The sequence below is a fragment of the Piliocolobus tephrosceles genome, chromosome 9, assembly GCF_002776525.5.
Source record: "Piliocolobus tephrosceles isolate RC106 chromosome 9, ASM277652v3, whole genome shotgun sequence".
NCBI classification, from domain to species: domain Eukaryota; kingdom Metazoa; phylum Chordata; class Mammalia; order Primates; family Cercopithecidae; genus Piliocolobus; species Piliocolobus tephrosceles.
In genome coordinates this window covers 2,801,536-2,811,347 of record NC_045442.1, presented here as the reverse complement: position 1 = coordinate 2,811,347, position 9,812 = coordinate 2,801,536, and the positions used below count along the sequence as shown (strand labels likewise).

The 9,812-nt window shown below is 49.0% G+C and overlaps 1 long non-coding RNA gene across 1 annotated transcript; it reads left to right on the top strand.

Moving 5' to 3' along the window:
• The first annotated feature begins 3,007 nt into the window (after nucleotides 1-3,007).
• On the top strand, nucleotides 3,008-7,826 carry LOC111522045. The gene is made up of 3 exons (XR_002725139.3): nucleotides 3,008-3,351; nucleotides 3,693-4,202; nucleotides 6,385-7,826. It is a non-coding gene; the product is annotated as an uncharacterized LOC111522045 (long non-coding RNA).
• The last annotated feature ends 1,986 nt before the right edge of the window (nucleotides 7,827-9,812 follow it).

Below are 9,812 nucleotides of genomic sequence, written 5' to 3'. Positions count from 1 at the left end.
GATGAGGCTGGGATTGCACATGGGACCAAGGCGAGGTCTCAGAGCTGGGCATGCTTCACCCAAAAGACCAGGACATCCTGTGCACCTGGGGTGGGCAGTGGCAGAGAGGATGAGTGAGGATTATGTGGGTACCAGGTTGTTTCCCTGCTCCCCCAGGCACATCCAGCCACAAAGCAGTCCTGGTGATGGTGGCTGCATGTATGCTCCCCTTTCAGAGAGTGTCACTATGCAAGCCAGGGTGTCCCCGCAGTGGGCGGGCACCTGGTGCAGAGCACAGGTATGGTCAAGACCCCAGTGCTCAGCCCCTCCTGCAGCCTCTGGGGTAATGGGGTAGCAGAGGACACCCAGGGTGCCAAGAGGGAGGTAGGGAGGCTCCTGGGGAATGTGGAGCAGGAGCAGGAGAGAGCATCCCTCAGACAGGCAACTGCTGGTGTTCCCAGGCCTGCACTGTGGGGCCTGGGTAGGGCCGGGCACCTGCAGGTGGCTCCAGCCAGGTGGAGGCAGGCCAGGAGGGCACCTCCAGTCTCCAGGACACAGCTCTTCTGCTTCAGTGATTAGTAAGCTGTGAAATATTTTTAAAACAAAGGGGCAGAGTGAACATCATAATGAGAATATAACATGATTGAGGCCCCTGCGGTTCACCTCAGAGCCCGGTTCCACTGTTTCCCTCCCTAGAGGTCCCCACCCTCCTGAATGTGTCCTTTGTTACCTGCATGCTTTTATTTTACTTTTATTTCTTATAATTTCAAGTTTCATTTTCGATTCGGGGATGTATGTGTAGGTTTGTTAGGTGGTATATTGCATGATGCTGAGGTTTGGGTCCTGTCACCCAGGTAGACAGCACAGCACACACAGTAGGTAGTTTTTCAGCCCTCACCCCCCTTCCTCCGTGCCCCTCTGTGAGTCCCTGGTGTGTGATGTTCCCGTCTTTACGTCCATTGTACTCAATGTTTAGCTTCCACTTATAAGTGAACACATGCAGTATTTGGCGTACTGTTCCACCTGCACAGTCTCACACAGGCGTCGCATCAGGGCTACCTCAGGGGCTTCACAGGCTGTGCCCTGCATGGGAGCACTCAGCCAGGGCTGAGCTGGGGCCACAGGGAGCCAGCACCCCAGAGCCCTGCACCACAGGCCCCACCAGAGCCAGCACCAGCTGCTTCCTTCACATGTGGCTGCCCATAGGGGGTACCTTATTCTTTTTTTTTTTTTTTTTTTTTTTGAGACGGAGTGTCGCTCTGTCTCCCAGGCTGGGGTGCAGTGGCCGGATCTCGGCTCACTGCAAACTCCGCCTCCCAGGTTTACGCCATTCTCCTGCCTCAGCCTCCCGAGTAGCTGGGACTACATATGCCCGCCACCTCGCCCGGCTAGGTTTTTGTATTTTTTAGTAGAGACGGGGTTTCACCGTGTTAGCCAGGATGGTCTCCATCTCCTGACCTCGTGATCCACCTGTCTCGGCCTCCCAAATTGCTGGGATTACAGGCTTGAGCCATCGCGCCTGGCAGGGGGTACCTTATTCTATGAGCACAAAAGCATTGTGTATGTCCAGGGAGAATTGTGATTTACATATAAATCCATAAACAATTTGCATGTTCTAACATCCTATATAAATATCATGCTGTGCCCGCTGTCACTTGCTTCATTTGGGGGATTTTTACCGCACTGATGTTTGTGGCTCCAGGTTGCTTATTTCAGTTGCAGTGCAGTAGTAGTGTGCCCCCCCGTAAGCCCACCACGATTTATCTATCCGTTTTCTAATTCATGGAAATTCGATTATTCTCAGTTTTTTGCTGTCGCGAATAACTCAGCAACACACGTTCTGATCCGTGTCTCCGTAGACCTAGGTGGAAGAGTTTCTTTCCTAACTGCACAGCTATTTGCTTAGAAATACAATTTGGGGACGTCTTCATCTTTACCAGGTTTTGCTAAATAGCCCTAAAATGTGGTTGAACAATTTCCTCTTCTCCACCAGTGTAGGATGGCTCTGGTCACCCACTTTCTTGCTAAACATTGACTCTGACCAATCAAGTCAGATGGTTTATTATTTTAATACACATGTTTCTGGTTAATTGTGAGGCTCAAAAATGAAATGTATGTTCTTGGCTGTTTGTGGTTTCTCATCTGTGAGCTATCTATTGGCCTATCAGGTTTTGCCTTTCTTCTTATTTGTTTATCTTAGACATTGGTTGTCTGCATTGCAACTGTCTTTTCTATGTTTGTATTTTCATTTTTTCCAGTATTGACTACTGTTGGAAATGTAGAACTTTTTAATGTTATCGCGTTTTTCAGCTATTTCTTCTATGACTTTTATGTCTTATTTACATCTTCTCCTACCCTCAGAGTCAGACACGCTCCTAAAAATTGTTCTAAAACCTTTAAAAATCCTTTACTTTTTTGTTTCTGTTCCATTTCTGATACTCAGAAATGTTTTAAAATTATTTCTGAGCCTAGCAGTGTTTCCTCGGCTTCCTTGTTCTATGTTTTATAGATCATTGATCTGCATTTGAAGTTAATGGAGTGCAGAGAATCATAAACTAGCAGCTCCATCCTGTTCAGAAGGCAGCTCCAATTCTTAGGGACTTGAGACAAGATGGGGAGGAAACAGGAGCTTTGGGGATGGGGAACAGGAGGAGGAAGATGCCCCTTCGTCTCATCCAGGTAGTCTTAAATCTGAAGGTAAAGTTTCTCTGACCTCTGTTCTTCAGAGGTCAACAAAAAGCAGTGTGGGGAGTCTGCCAAAGTTGTGTGTTTCTTCTATGTGAGTCATAGGGATGGAGGGTTTGGTTCTCCAGCTCACTTCATAAAATCGTCTGGCCTTTCTCTTGCTGGGGAACCAGGGTCCAATCAGGAAGTAAGATCCACTGGGGCAACCCCTCCATTCGTTCTCAGCAGCTTCCTCTTCAAACTAAAACTCCCAGGGTCTGAGGCGGCTGGAGGGAACCCTGGAAGGAAGGAAGCACCCCTTGGTCCCTCCCCCCAGTGTCCCTGCCATTGCGGGTGCCACAGGCATCCTGCTGTCTCAGGTGCCACAGATATCCTACTGTTTTGGATGCCCTGCCTCTATGCAGTCAGGCTAACCCCACACTCAAATGCTTGCACTGCTATTACAGACAAGCACGTGAGATCAGAGAAGGGACCCCTGTGGACTCAGCTGAGGGATGTGACAGGGGACAGCCCCTGCCGTGGCTCTGTGCTTGTCCCCAAGAATGGCCACAGGTCCTGCGTGTGACCAACAAGGCAGAATTGCTAGGAGCGGGGTCCACTTTGCCCGGCATAACATTCTCTGAAATCCTCCCCTCACCATGCATTGGCTTGCGTCCTGCTGTTTGGAAGTCCTGTCTTCTGTCCCAGGTGAGTTCAGGCAGACAGGAGTGGGGAGGGGTAGGTAGTACAGCCTTGTGCTCAGTGGTGATCTGTGCAAATGTGAAGTTAGATGTAGCCGAGACCTTGGGCTCCAGACATTTCTGCACTCTCCTCTTCTGGCCTCTGTCTCTGTTCACCCCTAAACATCAGAGACAAATGGACCCTGTGTATGTGGTGGCTATGCTGGTCTGATCTGCTTCCTCCCACCTGGGATCTCTTTCCCCCTAATCTCATGCGGTTTTACTCCGGCTGTCCTTCACCCGGTGAAGCCTGCCCGACTCCCCGTCCTAACATTTCAGTCACCATCCTGCCTTTTTTCCCTTCAACAGCATTCACCTGGAAATCCGTGGTGACCACTGCTCCTGCTGTGACCCATCTTCCAGGGGGCTGGGGGCGGACTGTGCAGGTGGGCAGTGCTGCTTCTTCCTGCCTGGGCTGCTAACCACTCCATCTCCAGCACCCACAGCAGTGTCTGCATGAAGATGACGCTCAATACGTGTGGAATGTGGGCATGACCGTGGTTCAGGAGCTCACAGGGCTCGGCACGTGACTCCAGTCAGTCCAAGGGGTACTGACGTGGCTCAAACCAGTCCTTCAGAGTTCTTCCTGGGAAGCAAAGGGAAAGAAAGCTTCCTGTCCCCTTCAGGTCACCATCTGTAAGGACAGAGACTTTGGGCTGCCAGCAGCCGTCTCTCCCTCCAGATGAAGAGGCCCATTTGCGGCCCAAGGGCCCAGTGGCAGCGGAAGGAGAGGAGCGGTGCTGACGGATGGAGACTTGGAAGGAGGAAGAGACAGCCCCTGAATCCAGCTGTTGTGAAAGTTGCCCTTAGAAGTACAAGGTCCGTAAGTCCAACAGTTTGCCTCTTGGCTGGGGGTTCCAACACTTGCAACTCTTTGTGTTGTGGATATCATGGTGTGCCCAGCCTTGGGCTATCACTCGAGAGCTGGCAGGGTCCCACCCTAAAACACCACTCATCCCCTACCATACTGGAGAAGCATGGGGCTTCACACACCAGCACTGCTGCTCAGCCTCGCCTCTCTGCTCCTGCAGAAGGGCACTGAGGGTTTCCCAGGCCCCTGGCCTTCTCCTTTTTATCCACAAAGCTTCTTAAATGGGACCCGACCTCTCTTAGGAATCCATGCAGCTGTGCAGATTCTCTCCTGCCCGCAGTCCTCCCCCAGCCTTTCTTTCTTGCTAATTTCACCTTGCTTGGGGTTGGACAGCCACACGCTTGCCCAAGAGCTAGAATCAGGATCTGTCCACATTGATGACACAATCTGCTGCTTCTTTGTTTAGGATGGCATGGACCCAGTTGACCCAATTTTGGCAAATGAAAAGCAGAAGTTGGCTGGGTGCTATTTTTAAATATACGTTTAAATTCTGAAATAGCTTAAGGACCTCATAAATCGCAACAATCATACCATGAGTGCCCGGCCACCCTTTCCCTGGTCTCCCTCCATGATAACGTCTCACACAAACCCCGTGTCATCGAAAGAAGGAGACTGGCACAGGTGCAATACTGGTGACTCAAACAGTCTTGATTTCATTCGTTTTTATATGAACTTTTTAAATAAAGTTTGGCACATAAAAATTCAAGGCATCATCCACACAACCAGGATGTGGAACTTCCAGCACCACAACCAAACTCCCTCCTGCTACCCCACTGGTCCTGTCCTTGCTCAGCCTGACCCTCGGCCACCGTTGATGCATTCTCCATCTCTATAGTGTCATCACTTCTAGAGCATTGCGTGAATGCAGTTGTACAGATGCCACCGTTTGAGACTGGCTTTCATCATTCAGCATGATGTCCTGAGACCCGTTCACGCCGGTGTGCGCATCAGTATTCCATTCCCTTTTGTTGTTGTTGTTGTTGTTGTTGATATGGAGTCTCCTTCTGTCACCCAGGCTGGAGTGCAGTGGCATGATCCTGGCTCACTCCAACCCCTGCCTCCCAGGTTCAAGTGATTCTCCTGCCTCAGTCTTCTGAGTAGCTGGGATTACAGGCACACACTGCCACGCCTGGTTAATTTTTGCATTTTTAGTAGAAACGGGGTTTCGTCATGTTGGCCAGGCTGGTCTTGAACTCCTGACCTCAAATGATCCACTAGCCTCGGCCTCCCAAAATGCTGGGATGACAGGCATGAGCCACTGTTCCGGGCCTCTATTCCCTTTGATGGCTGAGTAGCTGCTGTTCATTGCACTGATCTTCCACAGTTTATCCATTTCACTCTTGAAAAACATGTGGGTTGTTTTCAGTTTGGAGCAATTACAAATAAAGCTGCTATGAACATTTGAGAACCAGTTTTTATGTGATCATAAGTTTTCTTTTCTCTAAAATAATATCCAGGAAAGTCATTGCCAGGTCATAGGGTAAATATATGGTTAACTGTGTAAGAAACTGACACATCATGGTCCAGAATGGATGTACCCTTTACATTCCCACCAGCAATGTGTAAGATTCCAGCTGTTGCATATACTTTATAGCACTTGGTATTGTCAAGTGTTTTTCCTTTTACCTGTTCCGATAGGTGTGTAGTATTACTTCACTTTAGATCTAATTTGCATATTCCTAGTGTTTAAGGATGGTGAATATCTTTCATGTGCTTCTTTGCTATCCAGTTCTCTAAAGAAAGAGGCACCCATGAATCTTCAGTGAAATGTTTATTCAAATCTTTTGCCAATTTTCTAATTGGATGGTTTGATTTCTTATTGTTGTGTTCAGAGTTCTTTACAGATTTTAGATACAGGTACTATCAGATGTGTGGCCTGAAAATATTTCTCCAGTCTGTGTCTTATGTTTTCATTATCTTAACAAGCTCTTTCACAGAGCAGACATTTTTAATTTTAATATAAAATCCAATTTATCAATATTATTTTTATGGATTCTATGTTGGCATCATATCTAATAATTATTTGTCCAGCAATAGGTCAATATTTTTTTCTGACATTTTCTTCTAAAAGTGTTGCAGTTTTACATTTTGCATTTTCATCTTTGATCCATTTTGTGTTCACTTTTGCAGAGAGAATACACAAGGTATTCTTCAGGTACTAGCTGCTCTTCAGGAAGATTTGCCTCCCTGGTATATTAGAGAATTGCTACAAGATGCTACAAGGGGGGCCTGTGCCGCTTCTCTGTTCTCTCCCAGCTCTGGATGTTGCTGTGGTGATGTGACACCAGGAGCAGTGGCAGCTCTTTTAGGATCAGGAAGTAAAATGCTTCGGAATGTGGAACATGACAAGAACCGTGGAGTAAAGAAGAGCCACAAAACCAAGCTTGAGACCCGACGCCTCCAGGCCTCCTGTTAGGTCAATAAGTGTCCATGTGATTTAAGACAATATTAGGGTTTTCTCTCATTTGAGTGTCGTGTATAGCAACAGAGGCCCCATCCTAGCCAACGAGGTGCTTGGTATACAGGGAATCATCTTGATAGGGTTTGGATCTGTGTCCCCACCCAAATCTCATCTTCAATTTTAATTTCGGATGCTGGAGGTGGGACCTGGTGGGAGATGACTGGGCCCTGGGGACGGTTTCTAGTGGTTTAGTACCATTCCCCTCGTGCTGTTCTGGTGAGTGAGTTCTCATGAGATCTCGCTGTTTTAAAGGGTGTGGTCCCTCCACCCCGCCCCCCGCCACCTCTTCCTCCTGCTCTGCCCATGTTGATGTGCCTGCTTCCCCTTCCTCTTCCACCATAAGTGAAAGCTCCCTGAGACCTCTGCAGCCACTCAGGGAGGAACCATGCAGCCTGCAGAACCATGAGCCAGTGAAACTTCTTTTCTTTATCAATAACACAGCCTCAGGTATTTCTTTACAGCAATGTGAGAACAGACTAAAACAAGTCACGACCTTTCAGTCCCAGAGTCCACATTCATGATCCCAACAGGGAATGGAGGAAACTTCTCTCATGCATTCTCAGCAGAACCGAGCAGAAGGCAGGAGTCAGTTCCAACTGCGAAGAATGAAGCAAACAGCCACAGCCCACAGGGACCTCACAGCTGGCCAAGTTCTCTGTAGAGAGTAAAAAGTTCCTTTTCAAAATTTCCCTCCCTGTTAAAGAATAAACCATTAAGTGTTAGAAATAACAGTTTCTTTTAAAGACTAACTTCCTTTAAGCCTCCTTACTTTATGCTAGTAACTCTTTTTCGGACCCTATTGTATGTAGATGTTAAACACGCTGACAGGCACGAAGTACGTTCCGTGTCCTTGTACCTTAACCAAGATAATTGTGCTGGACCTGCTCACCGGCACACTCCAGCTCGCAGCCTATGCCCCTCCCCTATTTGGCACAAGCAACTTCCTCTTTTCCTTTGTCTTTCCATTACTTTTACCTATTTAGAAAAGTTTTAAACTGTTAGCCAATCGGGTTTTAGTTTAGATTGTGCGGCCTGGCTCCAGCCAATGGAGACTGGACACAGTAGCAGGGACATACTGCATAAGGAATAAAAATTGCTTCCCTCCTTTGTTCGGGTGTGCTCTCACCATTATTCCATCTGTGATTAGCCCCTTTCCGCAGAAAGTAAAGATTGTCTTGCTGAGAGAATTCAATTTATGTTTGAGTGCTATTTCTTTGCAGTACCAGGGAACAAGCATTAACATATGACATTCCCAAACTCAAGGGTCCATCTATGTTTTACCGACTTGTGAGAGTGTGAAATGTGTAAGGGCATGTTCAGAGTTAAGCTTGACAGACTGAAATGACACCAGCGGATTTCTCAGCAGCAAACCCACTGGGAAGCCGTGTGGACTTTTCAGAAGAGGCCACTGCTGGAATCCCCACCACGCCTCTCCTTGGTCTAATTACAGGAGATGTTCAAGGCATCTAATGTGAGCTTTCTTTGTAAATCAGGCTGCAGCTCCAGAGATGCTGATCTGAGTGTGCTGCGTGGTTAATTGTGGCTAACAGGAAGGTGGTGGACATATGCCAATATTTATGCAAATAGCAGAGCTGCTCGGGGACTGTGCCCTGGGAGACTTCAGCTCAGCATGGCCAACATCCAAAGACATCAGGCCCTGCATTCACAGGGCAATTTGGGTTGCTCTGCAGATTGGATGGAAATAAATTTTGCATATCAATGCTAATGGTGTCAAGGGTCCATAATCAGCCCTCCTGCTCCTAATTTTAGACCCAGCAGCGCGCCCGTCTGTGTGAAGGAGCAGGTTGGGAGTGCCGGTGGAACTCATCCTGCTGGGAGGCTAATAGCTCAGTTCTTCACCTTTCTTGGCATCAGGAGAGCTTTGTATAGGTATTGAAACGTGAGAACATCAAATGCTTAAGATGCAGTCTAACACATCCCCTGAAAGCCCAGAGTTTGCAGATTCTGCAAAGCAACTGGCCTCAGTCTGGAGCCCTGGAAGCATCAATTGATGTCTTGTGAGGATCGCCTTCCAGAGATGGGGAAGAGGCGTGGGGGGAGAAAGATAAGGTATGGGGTGCGGTAAGATAGTGTATCGGGGGTGGGGTAAGATAGGGTATCTGGGGTGGGGGTAAGGGGTAGAGCGGCTTCACTCTGGGGAATGCCGGCAGCCATGGGGGTGTGAGTGCACCAGTCAGAAACGGGGCTGGTGCCTGCAGCATCCACTGAGTCTTTGCCTTGTACTCTTCCAGTCTACTTGCTCCTCACATTAAAACCTCTGTCCAGACACAGCTTCCCTGGGATCCTTGCCAGGCACAGCGCCAGGGAGGGCTGTTCAGATGAAGCGCAGCCCCCAGGCCACAGCCCACCCTAGGCGGTTGGCTGCTCCTCGCCTGCCTCCTCCATCCTCCAGGCTGCATCCCCTGCCCCTAGCTGGCATTCTTCCTGGGCTGGTGGCTTAGCTTGGTGGTTGCTGACTCTTGTCCCTAAGGGCTCTGAGCCTCTCAGCTCCGCGTCCCTGCCAGGCTGCAGGTAGGGCACCTGCCCATGGAGAACAACGTGGGCTACTGGGCAACCAAGGGCTCCAGTGGTTCACTTGAGTGGCTGCACTTTTCTATCTGCCTCCACCAGGCTCTGGGGCTACTACAAGGCTAACAGAGCCCACACTTCTCCTTAATCGGTGTTGACTGGAACACAGTAGTTCCGGAAATGTCTCTTGTCTCCTGCATCTTGGTGGATTCCCTGAAAGTAGAAGTTGAAGTTGTAAGGGAAACTCTTTGCAGGATGTTAAGAAATGACAATGAGTTAAGAAAGACAATAAAATATGAGCCTTTCTTTAAATGAGTGAAACAGGACTGTGAGGGACTCAATTGTCAAACCCTCCCTGGGGAGCACTGGTGCCCTTAGTCCTGGGGAGCACTAGAAACCCTCAGTCCTGGGGAGCACCGAAAACCCTCACTCCTGGGGAGCACTGGTGCCCTCAGTCCTGGGGAGCACTAGAAACCCTCAGTCCTGGGGAGCACCGGAAACCCTCACTCCTGGGGAGCACCGGAAGCCCTCAGTCTTGGGGAGCACTGGTGCCCTCAGTCCTGGGGAG